At 36.1% G+C, this 19696-nt stretch overlaps 1 protein-coding gene across 3 annotated transcripts in view; it reads left to right on the forward strand.

Moving 5' to 3' along the window:
* LOC117321771 (poly(rC)-binding protein 3-like) overlaps positions 1-19696 on the forward strand; it is a 228122-nt gene that overhangs the window by 43803 nt on the left and 164623 nt on the right. For all 3 annotated transcript variants that reach the window (XM_033876310.1, XM_033876298.1, XM_033876319.1), the window contains exon 2: positions 10345-10390. The gene's annotated coding sequence lies outside the window, so the exon portion shown is untranslated. The remainder of the gene's footprint in view (positions 1-10344; positions 10391-19696) is intronic.

Genomic DNA, 19696 nt, shown 5'->3' on the forward strand with positions numbered 1-19696 from the left:
ACAAATTTTATAAGAATACATTATTGTGATGTTGTAAATACAGTCCTACAGTATTCATCCTAAAACAAGCCACCTCCCCTAGTGTAAAAGTCGAATATTAAAGTTTTTAGAGGGAATACTTGTGAACCATTTTAACCTTACCATTCTAAAATTGATGCTTTTGCAAATATGAAGTTTAGGGGGCTAAAAATATATGTTGCTAAATATGGTATATTCTATATGAATCTGGATTTCTTAGCATTGTTCACTATAGATTTATTTGCTGGGATACTCTAAGATAAAATATGAATGGACAAATATATAAATCTACATTTCTCACAATTTCTCAAAAAAACAATGTCTAAATGAAACATCCTTGTGTAAGATTTTTTAGAACAACTTATTCAATAGTACGGTTCAAACATAAATAATATGTATATACAACATAAACACCATTGCCGATTATGTCTTCTGAAGGGGAAAAAAAACGATAATCTCCCAAGGTGGATGTTGGTGGGTACCCACATCAAACACACAAATCTATTTCATCGGGAGAACGGAGTGTGGAATGGTATATATACATCTCACAACGACAGCCAGCCTTATTGACAGCAGCGCCTCAGCCGTTATTTGATCGCATGTGGTCATCTTAATGAAATTTCGTGCACGAGACGACATAAAAAATCAATGATACAGAGCCGCTAATCTCCTTACTCTGACAATACACCCTGGAATTATCGAGGAATTAAGCCCTGCTGACTTGAACGGGAGCTTCGCAGTGCCTGTCATCGAGGTCACGGGCAATATAAATAGTCGTCCGTTCCGGGACAGTAACGTGGTGAAAACACGCTTATTTAATGTAAAAGAAGTAAATATGTCTTCATCAGTCGCCAGTGTTGTTTTCTCCGTTCCCAATTTATGTATACCAGTTCTTATTGAGTTTCAGGCCGACCCATAATTCAGCATTACGGTGCCTCGGTCCGTTACACAGACTCTGTATATAATGTCGTAAGTGTACACAGTCCTAGTTTGAAAGGAGGTTTACAATTTTCTCATTACAATTCCATAAAGTCTTATCAGTTGGAGGATGAGATCTACTTCAGCGTCTTCACATTCAATTTTCTACGTTCTGATATAGAGTCCAATAATGTTAGTGGAATCTGTGTGTGTATGTCTTAAATGGTTTTGGTCGGGACCAGTTGTGACATCATAAAGAGATGATGTGAATGAATGCCTATATAGATATTAAGAGTCTATATATAATATTTCTATGCAATATTTGTTTTCAAGTTATTTTTTACTTAATATGTAATCATTTATAGTCTGAAAAATCGCCAACATGCGATGAAAGTCCTTAAGACGTGTTGTCAAGTTTATCTTTTTCTTTATGTATTACTTCTTGTGTAGGAATCATACTTAGCAGTTTTATTATATATATATATATATATAAATATATAATCATTAAATATTTATTATATAAGGTGGGGTAAATAATTTTGTAACATAAGTGACTATAAAATCTCAATCTTCTTGTGACATATTTTGCTTTGAATGAATCATAGCAAATTATTCTGGCATTAGCAAAAGTTATTTTACCCTCAGCGAAGTAGATATTTCTATGCAATTTTGTGTTAACTCCTCTCCACAATCTGTTCTGTGCCTTGTACTTTATATCATTAATCATACATAAACATAGATATTGGTGGCTCACGCTCAACAGATGGGCTTCTTCCAACAGCTCTCCTCAGCCCAGATATTACCCCAGGGAAGTACACCAACTCTCCTAATCTTCGAAAACAGCAGAGCTCCATTTTATTGATCAATTTATTGATTTCGCTAAATGCAATTTTAATCTTGAAATTCTTCTACAAAATGAGTTTTATAGTTTTATCTTTATAATTTGCTACACTTTGCTGACAAAAAGGTTGATAGTAAATCGGTTTTAAAGACGTTGTATGTAGGAGGTATTTTCGATGCAGGAAGCCCCATGAAGACTTAAGTAGATAAAACTCGAGAGATCTGTTAGAATCTTCTGTTGCTCCAGTACAATACCACAATCTGATGAGTGGGGAATTTCGGGAACAAAACACTGATTTTTGTAAGGAAGACAGATTGTGTACTGACATGATATTGTTGTAAGATGTTTTATGTTCTAACAGATGTCCTTACAGAGTTCTGTATAAAAAACAAGAAAAGGATTCTAAAAAGTGATGTAGTTTTATAGTCAGTGGAAACAAAAACAGCCACCAACTACAAAGTGTTTTTGGGTTGTTGAAATGTCCTAACTATCCTGTAATAAGTCCATGGGAAGGGGTGGGGTTGGGTGGGGTGGCGTCACGGGCTGTCAATGTATAAGCATTTATTCAACCAAGGGATTAATAATTATTTCACTGACATAAGCTTATCAGCCTAATGTCAGACACAAGCTTATTACCAGACACAACTTAAAATCAGACAAAGGTTTATCATGAGTCATGGGCTTATTACTAGACATGGGTGTAGCTTATTAACAGACATGGGTGTAGCTTATTACTAGACATGGGTGTAGCTTATTACTAGATGTTGGTGTAGCTTATTAACAGACATTGGTGAAGCTTATTACCAGACATGGGTGTAGCTTATTACTAGATGTTGGTGTAGCTTATTAACAGACATTGGTGAAGCTTATTACCAGACATGGGTGTAGCTTATTACTAGATGTTGGTGTAGCTTATTAACAGACATTGGTGAAGCTTATTACCAGACATGGGTGTAGCTTATTACTAGACATGGGTATAGCTTATTACTAGACATTGGTGTATCTTATTACTAGACATGTGTGTAGCTTATTACCAGACATTGGTGAAGCTTATTACCAGACATGGGTGTAGCTTATTACCAGACATTGGTGAAGCTTATTACCAGACATGGGTGTAGCTTATTACCAGACATGGGTGTAGCTTATTACTAGACATTATTGTAGCTTATTACCATATATGGGTGTAGCTCATTAATAGACATGGGTGTAGCTTATTACCAGACATTGGTGTATCTTATTACTAGACGTTGGTGTAGCTTATTACTAGACATTATTGTAGCTTATTACCATATATGGGTGTAGCTCATTACCAGACATGAGTGTAGCTTAATACTAGATGTTGGTGTAGCTTATTACTAGACATTATTGTAACTTATTAACAGACATAGGTGTAGCTTATTACCAGACATTATTGTAGCTTATTACCAGATATGGGTGTAGCTCATTACCAGACATGAGTGTAGCTTATTACTAGATGTTGGTGTAGCTTATTACTAGACATTGGTGTATCTTATTACCAGACATTGGTGTAGCTTATTACCAGACATTGGTATAGCTTATTACTAGACATTGGTGTAGCTTATTACCAGACATGGGTGTAGCTTATTACCAGACATTGGTGTAGCTTATTACCAGACATGGGTGTATTTCTTGGCATAGGCTTATCACCAGACACTAGGCTTATTACGAGACATGGACTTATTACCAGATATGCTACTTATCATCAGACATGGACTTATTACCAGACATGGATGTACTATTACCCGACACAGACTTATTACCAGACATGGGCTTATTACTGTACATAGATTTATTATCAGACAAGGGTTTATTATAAGTCATTGGCTTATTACCATCCATGGGCTTAATTCCAGACATTAGGCTTATTACCAGACATGATGCTTATTACCAAACACAAACTTATCACCAGGCATAGGTTTATTACCAGATAGATATGGCAATGATTGTCATTTGTGCAGCCTTGTTATACATTTTACACTGCAAGTCCAGATCAGGTGCACCCATGACAATAATTGTTTACTTTGATTTTTTACATGCTTTGACAGCAAGATATATACAATAAATATAAAAGGATACATTATACTCCATTCTTCACTAACTTCAGGCATGTATACAGCAATATTGGCAGATTTTATCCTACTAATCCAGGGGATAGGTTACAATGTTGATACATATCAAATAGTTCCTTGACCGTTATATCCTTCTACGTTTGCTTGGCAAATAAAGTTGACTGTCAAAAAAATGTTTCTAACCTTAATGTTCTTTTTCTAAAATTCTTGGTAAATGTAATAAAAGTTTGCCAATCTTTTTCTGATAATTTCCATTATTTACTAAAAAAATAATGGATTCAAATTTACTTACATCTAATTGATTTAGAAATGAAAGTTCAACCTGGCAAAAATCAGGTTAATTTTGATTAACAAACTCAAATTAACTTGATGGAGTAAACTCCATATAAAACTTGATTTTTTTTTCATGGACATTTAAACAATTTTGACATCAATCTAGAAGAACGTGTATTTGGATTTTTTGTTTTTAACTGTTACTAATGGCTAATGAGCTTTGGTTTAATGATAATGTAGAAGTTTGGTGTTTAATTAATAAACTCTTTAAGTTTACATTAAGCAGGTGCTTGATTGGAAATGTAAAAACATGTAACCCAACAATTATATACGAAGTTTTAAAAAGAACAAGCTCTGTAGTAATTATTGACTGGAAAATCTAGCTGGTTATATGTTGGTGGCTTGCTTTAACTTTGCATAAATCATTTGAAAATTGTGAAATGTGAATACCAGCTAGCTGAGAAACTAGCAGGTACAGAAACACTTTAGTTTTCCATCTAGAATTTATCTTTGTCCTTCAATTGGTGTTCATATTGGCTTTGAATGTCAAAAGGAAAGATAGGTTATTAAGGCTGCCAATTTGAAGAAACCTTTTAAAAAATCCTTTGGATAACATTTATTTGTTGTGAAAAAATACTTGATTACTTTGAAAAAAAAAACCACACTTGTTCCTTGTGTACAGTTATAGAAACTATGACAAATCATATTGTTTAAGCTTGTGATTTTAAGAAATCTTCCCACATGGCTGCAAGTGATATATAATTGTATTATCATAAAATGTAACAGTTTGTTAGTTTTTAGAGAAGTAGCTTTGATCTATATACCACTAGGGATGTCTTTATTGTGTAAGCAATATCTGTAAGTTCTACTTTCATGCACTTTGCAATAGTCCCAAGAGAAAGATTCTTGTACAGTAGTATTACCAAAGATATAAAAAGCATATCAGGACCATTTGTTGGAAGATAACCGCTGTAAAATGCACCTTCCTGTTGTGAGTTAGGCAGAAAACATGCACAGTCAGCCCCTTACTGATAGCAACGATGTAACCAACAGCCCTCCCATCAAGTCTAATCGCAAAATTATCTTTTAAACACCTCTCAAATATTTCAATTTACAATGATAGGATGCTTAATACTCAAATCAAGTTGAAGATTCTATAACCTCTTGAAAAAAGTGATAAAATTGAAGATAGCAATTGGGGATTCTCTTTTAAATGATGAACACTGAACTTATATTGTAAATGGCAAGACATTTAAATTCTTTTAATGTGCAGTTTTCATACCATCCTGTGTCTGAAATATATTGATCTGGATTATCCAGAGGAGGAGTCCAATATATCCAATCTAGGAAAGGTCAGATACAGTATTCATAATTATTTATAATATCTGTATCTATCCTTGAAAAGACTGGATTTATGTTATAAAAACCCTCTAATGTTACTTACAGTTCAGAATGTACAAAAAAGTATTTTGTTAATTATTCTTTGAAAATTTTCAGCACAATCGCTGATTGAAGTGAGTTAGTATGAAAGGTTTATTAATCAAAATAAATTATTTGTATGTTCAAAGACTAACTGTTTTTACACATTGTTTTGCAACTGTTGTATAAAAAGAAAATAACATATTACCCTCTGTGAACAGCCATGGGCATTTAGAGGCAGGGCTTTCCTTGTAGTAGCTGGTGGCTACCAACACTGAACATTACATGAGAGGCCATTCATGTGCTATCTATGACAATTGGAGTAAAGTGTGTTGCTCATGGATGCAACTAACACCATAGATTGCCCCTGATCCCAGCTTTTTTATCCAAAATTTAAATATGAGTCAAGTAGGAATTGAACCAGACACCTTGGATCTTCACATGACATTGCATTGGTATGGTGGTCTACCCTCTCTACTTACATGGTTTCTTTCTCAAAGATAGACTCCAGGCTTTATATTTTCAATAAAGATTGATTTGTGTACTAAGGGTTCACTAGGGATTAAATAACATTAAAACTCTTGTAAAGGACTCCAGTTTATTGCTTTAGATACACTGATGTTTGATGTGTACACCCTTCACTATACACAAGGGTTAAGTCTAGGTGGGATTATAAAAATATCATGATGAAATTCATTGATAGGAACACAACACTTAACGTTTGAAAAGCTTCATCTGTTGAAAGATATTAACTGACTTCATGTTCAGTCAGAAGATTGTTTGTTATATGGGAATACTTTGAAATGCGCCAAGGTCGTGTTGAAATGAAAGATATGGAGATGATGTAAAACTGTTGCAAATATCTGATGTTATTTCTTTATCTGTGAAAATGACAGGAAACTATCAACAGGTATTTAGAAAGATGTCAGGTGGAAATTCAGGATTAAATTTTATTTATCAAAGAATTTCTTAAATAGAAACAAAATAAATTCTCAAAAGAGTTTCTATAAATAATTTAGGTCAAATTTGTATGTGTTTTTGATTTTTGCAAAATAGCAAGTCAGAAACCAATCCAATGTCTTTAACCTAAATACCTGAGAGCTGGAGGCATCATAGGATATTAAATATCTTGGCTGTCTTGCAAGTATGAAGAACATATTTGTTATTTTGAGTGCAGTTCCCCAAGTACTTCTGTACAAATCGAGGTGTACAGAGACAGCAACTAAGATATCGTCGGAATTTTATAAAATACTTAACATCCTATAAAATAGCAGGTAATCTCTTATACATACCTAGGTGTTTACCCAAGACTTGTGTTCTGAACAGAATTTTCATATTTTATGAGTTTTTGTATACTCATAAAATTCCACACCACAAGTGTGAAAGAAGTGAAATTATATGATACATTAGTTGTTTATACTGAGATAAAGTTATAACAGCTAGAGTTGTCACAGCATCAGGGGTTGTTATAGCAACTAGAGTTGTCATACCATCAGGGGTTGTTATAGCAACTAGAGTTGTCACAGCATCAGGGGTTGTTATAGCAACTAGAGTTGTCACAGCATCAGGGGTTGTTATAGCAACTAGAGTTGTCACAGCATCAGGGGTTGTTATAGCAACTAGAGTTATCACAGCATCAGGGGTTGTTATAGCAACTAGAGTTATCACAGCATCAGGGGTTGTTATAGCAACTAGAGTTGTCACAGCATCAGGGGTTGTTATAGCAACTAGAGTTGTCACAGCATCAGGGGTTGTTATAGCAACTAGAGTTGTCACAGCATCAGGGGTTGTTATAGCAACTAGAGTTGTCACAGCATCAGGGGTTGTTATAGCAACTAGAGTTGTCACAGCATCAGGGGTTGTTATAGCAACTAGAGTTGTCACAGCATCAGGGGTTGTTATAGCAACTAGAGTTGTCACAGGCATCAGGTGTTCTTATAGCAACTTAGAGTTGTCACAGATAGGGGGGTTATAGCAAACTAGAGTTGTCCATAACCATCAGGGGTTGTTTATAGCAACTAGAGAGTTGTCATACCATCAGGGGTGTTATAGGCAACTAGAGTTCTCACAGCATCAGGGTTGTCTATAGCAACTAGAGTTATACAGCATCAGGGTATGTTATAGCAACTGAGTTGTCACGCATCAGGGTTGTTATAGCAACTAGGTTGTCAAGCATCAGGGTTATTTTATTGTTATAGCAACTAGAGTTTAATCACAGCATCAGGGGGTTGTTTATAGAAAATAGGAGTTATCACGCATCAGGGGTTGTTATAAGCAACTAGAGTTATCACAGCATAGGGGTTGTTATAGGCAACTAGAGTTATCCACAGCATCAGGGGTTTGTTATAGCAACTGAGTTATCACAGCATCAGGGGGTTATAGCAACTAGAGTTGTCACAGCATCAGGGGGTTGTTATAGCACTTAGAGTTTGTCCACAGATCAGGGGTTGTTATAGCAACTAGAGTTGGCACCAGCATCAGGGGTTGTTATAGCAAATAGATTTGTCAACCATCAGGGGGGGTTTGTTATAGGCAACTAGAGGTTGTCACAGCATCAGGGGTTATTGTTATAACAACTAGAGTTGTCACAGCATCAGGGGTTATTGTTATAACAACTAGAGTTGTCACAGCATCAGGGGTTGTTGTACCGACAAGGGTTTCATTTTACAGCAAGATTTGTAACAGCAACTGGTGATGTCATTTTACACAAAACATTGTCATAGAAACTACTGATGTTATTTTGCACCAGTAGATGTTATTTTGTGTGTTATTTTGCACCAGTATGTGTTATATCCAGGGAATAGTTACAGAAACTGAAGGGATTACCCTGTCAACAGATCCCCTACATATAAACAGATCTGTAAATTGTGGTCAGATGACATTTGAATTACAGACAAAATAGAAAAGAATCCCAGCGAAATCTTGAATAGATTGGCAAGAAAAGTCTGCATAGTTAAATCTGTCAATAGGATTTATGACAAAATCTTGGGGTGATACATCTTCAGCAAACTACCGCATAATGTGCATGGCAGCTCTCCATTTGTTAGAGAACACTCCAATCAGTGTGAAATGGAGATGGACGATTTTGTGATATCACACCATGTTGGTCGTGTACTACACAGACTGAAGGCTGTGGATCATTGCTGTTCCAACAGCTCTGGTGATAGCGTTACGTGTAAATTCAAGCTCCCACACACTTTCCAACACGTTACATTATACCTGCAGTGCTATCCAAACAATTTTTTTATTTTCTTTCTGTGAAATACATTTGTAGTGTCATGTATCTGTGGATTTTGTAGAATGATAATTTTATAAAAATGAAACTGATTCATTATGGCTGAAATCATCAGCAGACATCTCTTTGTCAATAACAGTCTTCGTATAGACTATAAAGGATTGTCAATAACAGTCTCCGTATAGACTATAAGGATAAAATACTTAGCAAAGCTAACATTCTTTAAGGAAATTTGATAATGAAACCGAAAAAAGGTCATCATTCTTTGATAAGATGGTAATTATGGACAAGGATATCGAGTACCACATTACATTTGGCCAGAAGGCCTGTTAGCTCCATTAGGCCAGGCCACACTTCCAGTATAGTAACTAATTAAGAGAGTTTTCTCATTATGATGGCCACAAGCACATAAATAGTCCACAGCATTTATACTTTGGATTCTCCCTTTTTTCATTATAAGAGGCTTGTTATTTTCAATGTTGTAAGGAGCTTATTTCCTAGCTTGTAATTGTCAACTTGTCTGTATAATATGGGACCAGTGAGCCAACGGGAGGAATTCTAAGAAATGCTTCTCGCCCATCGCAGCGTAATTCTGATGTATGAGGAAGTCCATGCAATGTTTACTAACTCCTTTGCTTCCTCAGCTGACATTGATTTCCCGCCTGTCTAGGTGACGGCTCTCACTCTAGTCGTACATGACAGCATTTCCTAATAAATATATTGCTTAAAAGCACCCCCCGTCTAGTCAGACCAGATTCCAAATAGCATGTTTGAAAATTCTCCCTGAAATGAAACGGAACTTGTACCATATATAGAATGGTTACTAGACGGATGCTTCGCAGACCGAGTGTTCAATGTAATGTTTTAGAAAATAAAAATGGTTATTTTCTTAAAGGCAGTATGGAGATTTGCTTCCGTTGAGGAAGTGGCCTAAGGCTTCTACTTTCTGTTTCTTCCTGTGCAGGCAAGCAATATTTCTTAAGATATCTTTAAAAATGTCCACGAATTAGAGCAGCTTTTGAATGCCCTGCAGGAGACATTATCAGTAATTGGTAGAAGTGAATTTTTAAGGTTTACTATGACTCAGAAGTTTACTTTCGATTTAATTTTTGACAACACATGTAGTAATCTTAAAACTTAAAGTAGCTAAGAGCTAGCTAAATCCTTAAGCAAATTTAATTGTTTTTCATGGAGAAAAATGCTTGTGATATTAGTTTGAGGATTGGGTTATAGATGAGGGTGATGGCCATGGTTAGGAGGTTGGGGTGCCCGGTGGGTATGAGGGTGGTGTTTAAGGTTTTGGGGCGGGGGTAGGTGTGATACACAGAAGATCTCTCTGTATTGATTTGTGATATAATTATTGGTTGTTTCTTTGGTCGTTGAGATTTTCTTTGAAGGAAAATCTCACCAACAACATCTTAATAATGTTACTGAAAATTTCTATGTATCCATTTAAATTTGTTTTCTGATTGGTTGCATACATTCTTGTTGCTTTTGATTGGTTTGTTGCTGTGTACATGTAATTAAACATGTTTCTCTTTGTTTTTCAGGGTTGATGGCATTACTATAGATATTTGGGCTGATTTAAACACAAAGGTAAGTCCAAAATCCTTAACATATAAAGTCTTGATGTAGTCTAATCAGCTAGACATCAAGCTACTGTAAACACTGGGAAGTTAACTTCATCTGTCCTTCTGTACTTACCCGTATAACCACAGTATCTGTCCATAACGGAAATTCAGATTTAGATTGACACACCATTTTAATTGTTGATTGGTGGATTGCTACAACATTATAATTGTTGATTGGTGGATTGCTACAACATTATAATTGTTGATTGGTGGATTGCTACAACATTATAATTGTTGATTGGTGGATTACTACAACATTATAATTGTTGATTGGTGGATTACTACAACATTATAATTTTTTGATTGGTGGATTGCTACAACATTATAATTGTTGATTGGTGGATTACTACAGCATTATAATTGTTGATTGGTGGCTTTCTACAGCATTATAATTGTTGATTGGTGGATTACTGCAACATTATAATTGTTGATTGGTGGCTTTCTACAGCATTATAATTGTTGATTGGTGGATTACTACAACATTATAATTGTTGAATGTTGGATTACTACAACATTATAATTGTTGATTGGTGGCTTTCTACAGCATTGTACAGTCAGTGGCCATAAGTATTGTCGCATAATGGCGACGTCATTGTGACATTTTGTGAATTATGAACATTTAGAAATCTGTATATCTCAAAAATTAAAAGAGGTACATACCTGAAATTTTCAATATTTTGTTATCTGTCCTCTTACTCTCATTACACTTCGTAATCTCTGTGGTAACGAGTTGTAAAGGGTCTGAATATAGTAAACTGGCAAGCCGGCCCAAATCTCATTTACGATGCGGATTAAGTCCCCTCGGTTTTGGATTTCATTTAAACGTCTTGAAAGCTGGGTTTTAATAGTTTTCCATACATTTTCTATTACATTTAAATCTGGACTTTGAGATGGCCAAGGAAGTGTTCTGATGTTATTGTTATTCTTCCACTCAGTGGTTTCCCGTGACACATGAGAGGGGGCGTTGTCTTCTTGTAAAATCCAAGGAGTATTTGGAAAGTGTCGGACAATCACAGGCCAAAGATTTTCATCAAGAATAGAAATGTACTTCCGACTATTTATGTTTCCATCAACGGGAATTATTGTACCAACACCAAAGTAGGTAATACAGCCCCAAAACATAACAGAAAACCGAACATTTCTAGCTGGGTTTTTAACTACTCCCACACAATCGGGGTGTAACCGCTCGTTGTTTTGACGCCAAACAAACACTTTTCTATCTGCACCTATTTCTATTTTGGTCTCGTCACTGAATATCACAGTTGACCATTGATTTGGCACGGTCCATTGAAGTTTTGTCCTACAAAACCGGAGTCGTCGCTCACGATTCACTGGTCCTATGGTAATTTTCTTAGAAACAGATCTCCGTTTAAATCCAGAGTCAAACAATCTTCTTCTAACACTTCTGGAAGAAAGATTTGCTACTGCACCATTGTTATATATTGCTGTAGTATCATTTAAAGTCCCTCTTCTGTTCTCTTTAACAACACGATTAGATGACGTTCACAACGTCCACACGTTTTCCGGGGCCTCCCACTTCGAGGACGATTTTCAATGTCACCCCTCTCACGGAATCGCTTTAAAAAATGCTGAACTGTTCTCCGATTTAAACTTAACAAATCAGCAACTTTTCTCCTGGAAAGTCCACTCTGGAATAATTTTACGATATCTTCTTTTTGTACGCTTGACAATTCGCCGCCTCTGATAGCCATTGACAGAGCAGACGACAATAACACAGTGGAAGGGGAATAACTCTAGTTACGTGACTACCTGAATACATGACATTATAATTTGTTCCGGCCTTAATCTTATGCAAAAGCATGGTCTTGGAACGAAGTTACAACCGAAAACGTAAATACCTCATTTATTTTGCACAATGACTGTCGCCATTGTGCGACAATACTTATGGCCACTGACTGTATTGTTGATTGTTTGTTTGTTGGACTTATTACCCCTTGAATAGCCAGGGTCATTTTGAGATGGGGGGGGGGGGGGGGGGGGGGGGAGGTCCCTGGTTGTAGCTGGTGACTACCTCACAGAACAATATATGGGAGACCAATCGCATGTCAACCAGAGCAATTAGCTTAAAGTGTCTTGCACAAGGACACAACCAGGACAGCAGACATGGTCTCTTTTTCAGCTTCCTGAGAAAAACAAACTGGTACTGGTAGGGAGTGTCGAACCACACACCACAGGTTACATAGGCTGACGCTCTAACTGACTGAGCTATTGAGGCCCTCCTGATCAATTAAACTGTATATAGCATCTTCAATATTCCCTTTCACATTGTGTCAAATAAATGTTGATTTTTCTTCATTCGCTGTATTAAATGCTTTTAGAATAAAAGTACTACACTTACCACAATGATAGACATATCAATTCTGTGTAAATCAGGATTACTTTGTTTCTCCTGTGAGGGAGACGCTGTCTAATGGTGCCCGTGACAGGTATTATTGGAATGACAATGTCTCGATGCATAATTGAAACAGAAATGAATTAAAATAAAATAACTGTATGTAATATACTGTGTCAAATTGTTGTCAGGATTCCATTAGCTTTTAAATGGTAAAATGTTGCGATTGTCATTGAAGTCACTTTACACCGTTAGTGTTCATATGTCTAGCCAACGCTTCAGTCCTGTTAGCTTTTCAAATGGTTATTTGTTTTTATTGGAAATGAAAACACAAGTCAATTATAGAAATTCAAATGAATCTTACCATTCACTGCTAAACATTGTCAGAATGAAATGTTTTAATTGTCATGAAAAAAATTCAATTCAAAATGAAAATAGCGGTTCAGTTGATTTGTATCGGATCTGTGATGGTTTTAAACCCGATTTCTGTAGGGTATTTAATGTAGGCGTGAAATGTCAACATAGAAACGTCACATCTGTGTGTCAGAGTTAAACAATACATCAATCATTGCTACTACAGTGGACAGAGACATGTATTTCTCAATATTTTAAAGGAATGTATATATATATTGATAGATATTGAGTATAGAAGTAAAAATTACGAAATCTAAGGCAATTGCTGCTTTAATAGCTAAGAAAAAATATATTGTATATAATAAGTCTAAGCTTTATGCCTTAGGGGGAAATAAACTTAACAAGTAAAGGAGGTTGGAGGCCTATGGTGTCTCCATATCAATACATCACAGTAAGATGATCTACGGTTTTTGTTTCTGTTAAACTTAGGTTTATGTAAGCATGTCTCTATCAATATCAATCTGTTGAAGGCTACGACAAGAAGGTTCTAACACTTTAACAGCTTCAGGCCCTCTCTACATGATTACATTTATAAACAATATAATTTCCCAGGAGAGATCATTTTTTAGTTGTGTTTAATTACTTTCCCAATACTTATAGCTTGCACTGTGTGTCGGAACTGGTTCTTCTTTGAGCTTAAATAGAATAAAATGCTTTTAAAAAACATTTTAGGAATTCCCTAAATAGGTTCGAATATCAAACTATTTATGTTGTGTACATTTATAAAATTACCTGATATTGAAATTTTGAAAATATTTATCAGCTCACCTGCCTTAATTAAGGGCAAGTGAGCTTATTCCATCCGTCTGGCGTCAACTTTTTCCTTTAAAATTCTTCTCAAAATCAAGACTCCCTGGGAAATGATATTAGGTCTGTAACATGCTGGGGTGAAGGGCTACCAAGTTTGTTCAATATAATGACCTTCACCTACATTCAAGGTCACATGGGTCAAATAAGCTGAAATCTTTGAACAACTTCTTTTCAATAACCAAGAGGCCCAGATACCTCAAGGAATCCATAACTGTTTCTTTGCAAAATAAATCTTTTAAAAAAAATCAATTTCATGACCACATTTAAATTAACCATCAATAAGTTTTAATTCTGATTAATTGCCCTTCTTAACTACAAAATTCATTGATATCTTTAAATGAAGTGTACTTATGAAAATACCTACCGCAGTTAGATTGGTCATGATTGGTTACATGCTTGAAAATAAAAGTACAGAACTTATGGCAGAGAAGATCCGCATTAGATGTATGTTTGACAAGAAGGGGTAATCTAAGTTTGACATCTGATCAAAGCGAATCCAAATAACTTGTAATGAACTGCCGTTTTACAGTTCATTTGGAATCTGGTATAAAAAAATGTCAGGTTGTGAATGTGGTATCGATTCTCTCGTTTTCACAGATGGGAGTTAAATAAGTGTAGCTTGTTTAATGATGGAAAGTAAAGCAAGCTGCCAGCTGGATACTTACATTGGAACAGAAATCTTTTAGTAAACATAGATGTTCACGGCAACTGGTCTTGGCTTTCTCAATTACCCACAGGGTTGTGTACTAATTAGGCGTATTGGGGGTTCTTCATATTTCACTGTTTTTTTCACAGATTAGATGAGGACTGGGGAATGTTGAATCTCACAAGAACTTTACTGAGAGGGTGTAAATGTACCTGCAGTTTGTCAACTAGTGCTCTCTACATTAGTAAAAGGGACATGCAGGTTTTATGAAAGGGTATATGGGAGTTTTGAGAAAGGTGATATGGGTTTTATGTGAAAGGGTATATGGGGTTTTTATGAAAGGGGATATGGGATTTCTGTGAAAGGGTACACAAAGGTTTTGTGAAAGGGATTATTGGGCCTTTTGTGAAAGGGGATATGGGAGTTCTGTGAAAGGGGATATGGTGTTTTTGTGAAAGGGGATATGGGAGTTCTGTCAAAGGGTACATAGAGGTTTTGTGAAATGGGATATAGGGTTTTTGTGAAAGGGGATATGGTGGTTTTGTGAAAGGGCATACACAGCGTTTTGTGAAATGATAAATGTTTGATAGGAAAATGTCATTTTGAAGTTTTTCAGTTACTTTTGGAAATGAATGATAATTTTAAATTCAAAACCAGGTCAGTTTAGTACTTCTAAATTACAAAGTTTTTGTGATTGTTACCTGACTGGCATAAATGTTTTGAAGAAATTGAAAGCTTGTTTTAATAGCTTTTAATAAATGGTTTCAGGAAATTGAAAGCTGGTTTTAATGGCCTTTAATAAATAATATAAACATGTGTTTTGGAGATTTGTTGTTATGTTGAGATTTCTTTGATTGAATCTATCAGAGGAGTCGGATTAGAGTGATTTATTATTTACTATAGCTTAAACTGATAGGCCAGATATGTGTGTGTGAGCTCTCGGTGAGAAGATTAAAACAGCATACATCCAGGCCATCAACCATGCTTGTTCTGATTGCTTCCACTTGTGTTCGATAGAAAAGCGATATTTGGTGTTAAAACATTCATGCCACAACATCTACAATGGACATTTGAATTAATTTTTCATCTTTCTCTTGTGGGGAGATGTTGATCGGTGATACTTAACTGATAAACTATGATGTTGAGGGATTTACACTACAAATTACTACATGGCTTCTGACAATTGATGTTCTCATTAATATTCTGCCATCTCCTTTGTGTATCTGATTCTAATAGATTGATGTATGGACCTTGGAGAGGTGTACGATAACATGGCCACTTCTAGACCAATTAAGAAACAATTCTACATTTGTTAATAACAGACCATCAAAATTTTGAATTTTAGTGTGATTGAAATTATTTAAAAATAACATATTTTCAATGAATGTTTGAAAGAATATTCACTGTATGGGCATTCATCGTGGTGTATGAGTAATTATCTTACCAGGCAGACTTAGTTCAAGTTGTCCTATCTCCAACAATGGTGTTATCAGTCTACTGAAGGACTGGCCGCAATCAAAGGTGAAACCAGCTTCATAGACAACCGCAGAAATGAATCCCCATTGAGATTTGGGTAATATTGCTTATAGCTGGGATGAAACCAGCTCCCTAATAGTTATGGCTTGGGAGAAGTACTTATACTGCTAGGGAGAAACCGCTCCTTAGTAATGCTACTTACAGCTAGGGAGAAACCACTCCTTAGTAGTGCTACTTACAGCTAGGGAGAAACCACTCCTTGGTAGTACTACTTATACTGCTGGGGATAAACCACTCCTTGGTAGTACTACTTATACTGCTAGGGATAAACCACTCCTTGGTAGTATTACTAATACTGCTAGGGATAAACCACTCCTTGGTAGTACTACTTCCAGCTAGGAAAAAAACACTCCTTGGTAGTATACTACTTATACTGCTAAGGATAAACCACTCCTTGGTAGTGCTACTTATACTGCTAGGGATAAACCACTCCTTGGTAGTACTACTTACAGCTAGGTATAAACCACTCCTTGGAAGTACTACTTACATCTAGAGAGTAACCACTCCTTGGTAGTACTACTTCCAGCTAGGAAAAAAACACTCCTTGGTAGTATACTACTTATACTGCTAGGGATAAACCACTCCTTGGTAGTACTACTTACAGCTAGGGATAAACCACTCCTTGGTAGTACTACTTACACCTAGAGAGTAACCACTCCTTGGTAGTACTGCTTATACTGCTAGGGATAAACCACTCCTTGGTAGTACTACTAATACTGCTAGGGATAAACCACTCCTTAGTAGTACTACTTACATCTAGGGATAAACCACTCCTTGGTAGTACTACTTATACTGCTAGGGAGTAACCACTCCATGGTAGTGCTACTTACAACTAGGGATACTTTCAGCTAGACTTTCAGCTTAAGTAAGTCATCCCTGGGTAGTAACACTTTCAGCTAGAAGTACACCATCCCTGGGTAGTAACACTTTCTGGCCAGGGAGAATAAGTCATGCTTAATTTATAGTCTTTCTAAGGTGAAACAGCCATGCTTGATTTGTATTGCTTCTATCCAAGGTAAAACAAGTCATATTAGAAGAACCAGAGTGAGTGGTTAAAGCAATTCTGGTTGTTCTTTGAATTTTTCAAGGTCATAAACCAATGGTAGGAAACTTGAAGGTTGTAGTTTTGACATGAGATTTTTTAGGTGGGGGATTGTGTGAGTTTATTTTTGTAAATGCCATCTAGTGACGGCAGATCCTGAAAGACGACTCTTGGTTTTAGCCTTTCAAGTGTTTCACTGATTCGGAATCCCTGGATGGTCGTTTTCATATCAAGCTTACTTCAAACCTTGACTGGGTGGGATGTTTATGGATGAATGACACACTTTTTACACAATGGATGAGACAGAAAGGTCACTGCGTAGCCAGCTTAATATGGTGGTTAAGAATCATTTGATATTCTGTCAACCTAACTTCAAGGTCTCATCGTCTTAAATATTTGGAAAATTGGTTCCTGCTAAACCAAAAACAAAAATGCAAGGCTTTGTGCAACAATTTTGAGGATATTGGGCACTGGGAATACAGAGAAATACATCAAACTTCATCACAGACAACATGAATTTGATTTCAGACGAAATCAACATATACTTTTTCAAGGTAAAATATGATGTACATCATTGTACCTACTACTGCCTTCCTGAACCTGTCAATTATATACAGAAGATGGACTGTGATTGATCTGTTTCAGATGTTTCTCATATAGAAAAGGATGTAGATCATTTACGATGGAGTAGTTTTTGTCTCACCTGCGATGTAAAGTCATATAAGGGAGACTATGATGTTACTTTTCTGTTGGCAATGGCAGCATTGTCAACATTTCAGTTAAAATGTTTGGGGATTAGATCCATTGCATAAAACAATTTAATTCCAACATTAACCAAATTTGGTATATTGTTAGATCCCATAGTGGACATCTTAACACGTACAGCCTTTGATCATTACCGAATTATCACCACAGCACAGCACAGCCTGTTTCTTTGATTCCCGAGAAACACAAATTGCCACCGATACGGAGCATCAACCATATGCACTTCGGATCTTCACCGAAGGTTGGTGAAGGTTACATGATTTGCACTTTAACTGACTAAGCTATTGTGGCCCCCCTCATTGTTAATACAGAATTATAATCTGGATGATGTCATAAATCATCTCTATCTTTTGTAGATTAAGGAAATTGTTGTTTGAAGGTGGTGTGGTTTGGTAATGCCATCATTTGTAGTTTTGTAAACCATCTAATTTTACCATGGATAGGCACTGAGCAATGTACTGGTCTCATAGGAGCCTATGTATCGTGGTTTTGGTGCCAAAGTTTGCCACATTGCTCTGATTTCTCGGACATTACCCATAATACTGTCACAGGATGTCCATAAAACAACCTCCAGCATTGAAGAGTAACAATTTAATATTGACAGGGAAAGTGGCATGGGGAACCAAAATCCCATAGATAACATTTGTTTAGAATTGTAAATTCAGATTTAGAGGATTGTCCATGAATGATATATTAATGCCTTCAAAAAACCTCCGGACATTATTTTTTTCTTTCATTCCCTCGCTTTTTTCGCTACTGGTCTAGATTAAATTGCTATGTACCAACAGCTGGTAAGTGTGCTTTTGAGGATGTAATTCTACATTGAATGGACAGAGTTACATGTTATGTATTTCTTCACAGGGTACACGCAATGTGATTTTGGAAATGGCATTTGGAAAAGGTCATATCTACTGATACAGGAAATTACTTACATATATAATATGTTTAATTCTAAAGAGATTCCAGCTGCTGTACTTGCGGTTATTATTTTGGGTGGGTGGTTGGATGGTAGTGGTAGCACTCGTAATTGCCTTTTACTTTCGTAACGAGGCTTGGATTCGATTCCCTGATCGGATGTGAAAAGTATGGTCACCTGCACGACCATGTGAGTTTTCTCTAGGCTCTCCTCCTACAGAAATACCCCTCACACACTTCCATCCAGGTAAACCAGAACGATTCATATAAGTTGGTAGAACATGTTTCCCAGTTGTTGTAAAATTAATAAAGTTAAGTTTTAGCAGTGTCATTGAAGACATTAATTTTTGGCAACTGATTTTTATTAGCAAGAGAAAAAATACCCAATGAATTTGTGATATTTTTTCCCCTTTTCAGTTGTTCCTTCATTACCTCGTTTACTGCCTGCCATTTTAAATCCACCCTCCCCTTATCATTGAACTAAGTCCAGGTCAGGGGCTTGCCAAAAGCCAAATAAATCACAATTATGTTGAACAGAGCCTTCATGTATTTCTTGCCCATTAAAAACTAAACTCATAATGGCCATAGACTATGGTAGTTAGCCTATGATTGATGTCAATTTTTGTACAACTCACATTTTCTTCTCATTAAATCAATGGTCGCCTATCAGTATTTTATCCCATAAGCCCGGAGTTGTTCTTGGTCGACGGGCGAGTCTCGATCAATTAGAGGTCTTCTGTAAGTAAATGGGAAAACTAGCTCCAAATAGCACTATCAGACATAATAGTTG

Source organism: Pecten maximus, chromosome 2 (assembly GCF_902652985.1).
Source record: "Pecten maximus chromosome 2, xPecMax1.1, whole genome shotgun sequence".
Taxonomy (NCBI): Eukaryota; Metazoa; Mollusca; class Bivalvia; order Pectinida; family Pectinidae; genus Pecten; species Pecten maximus.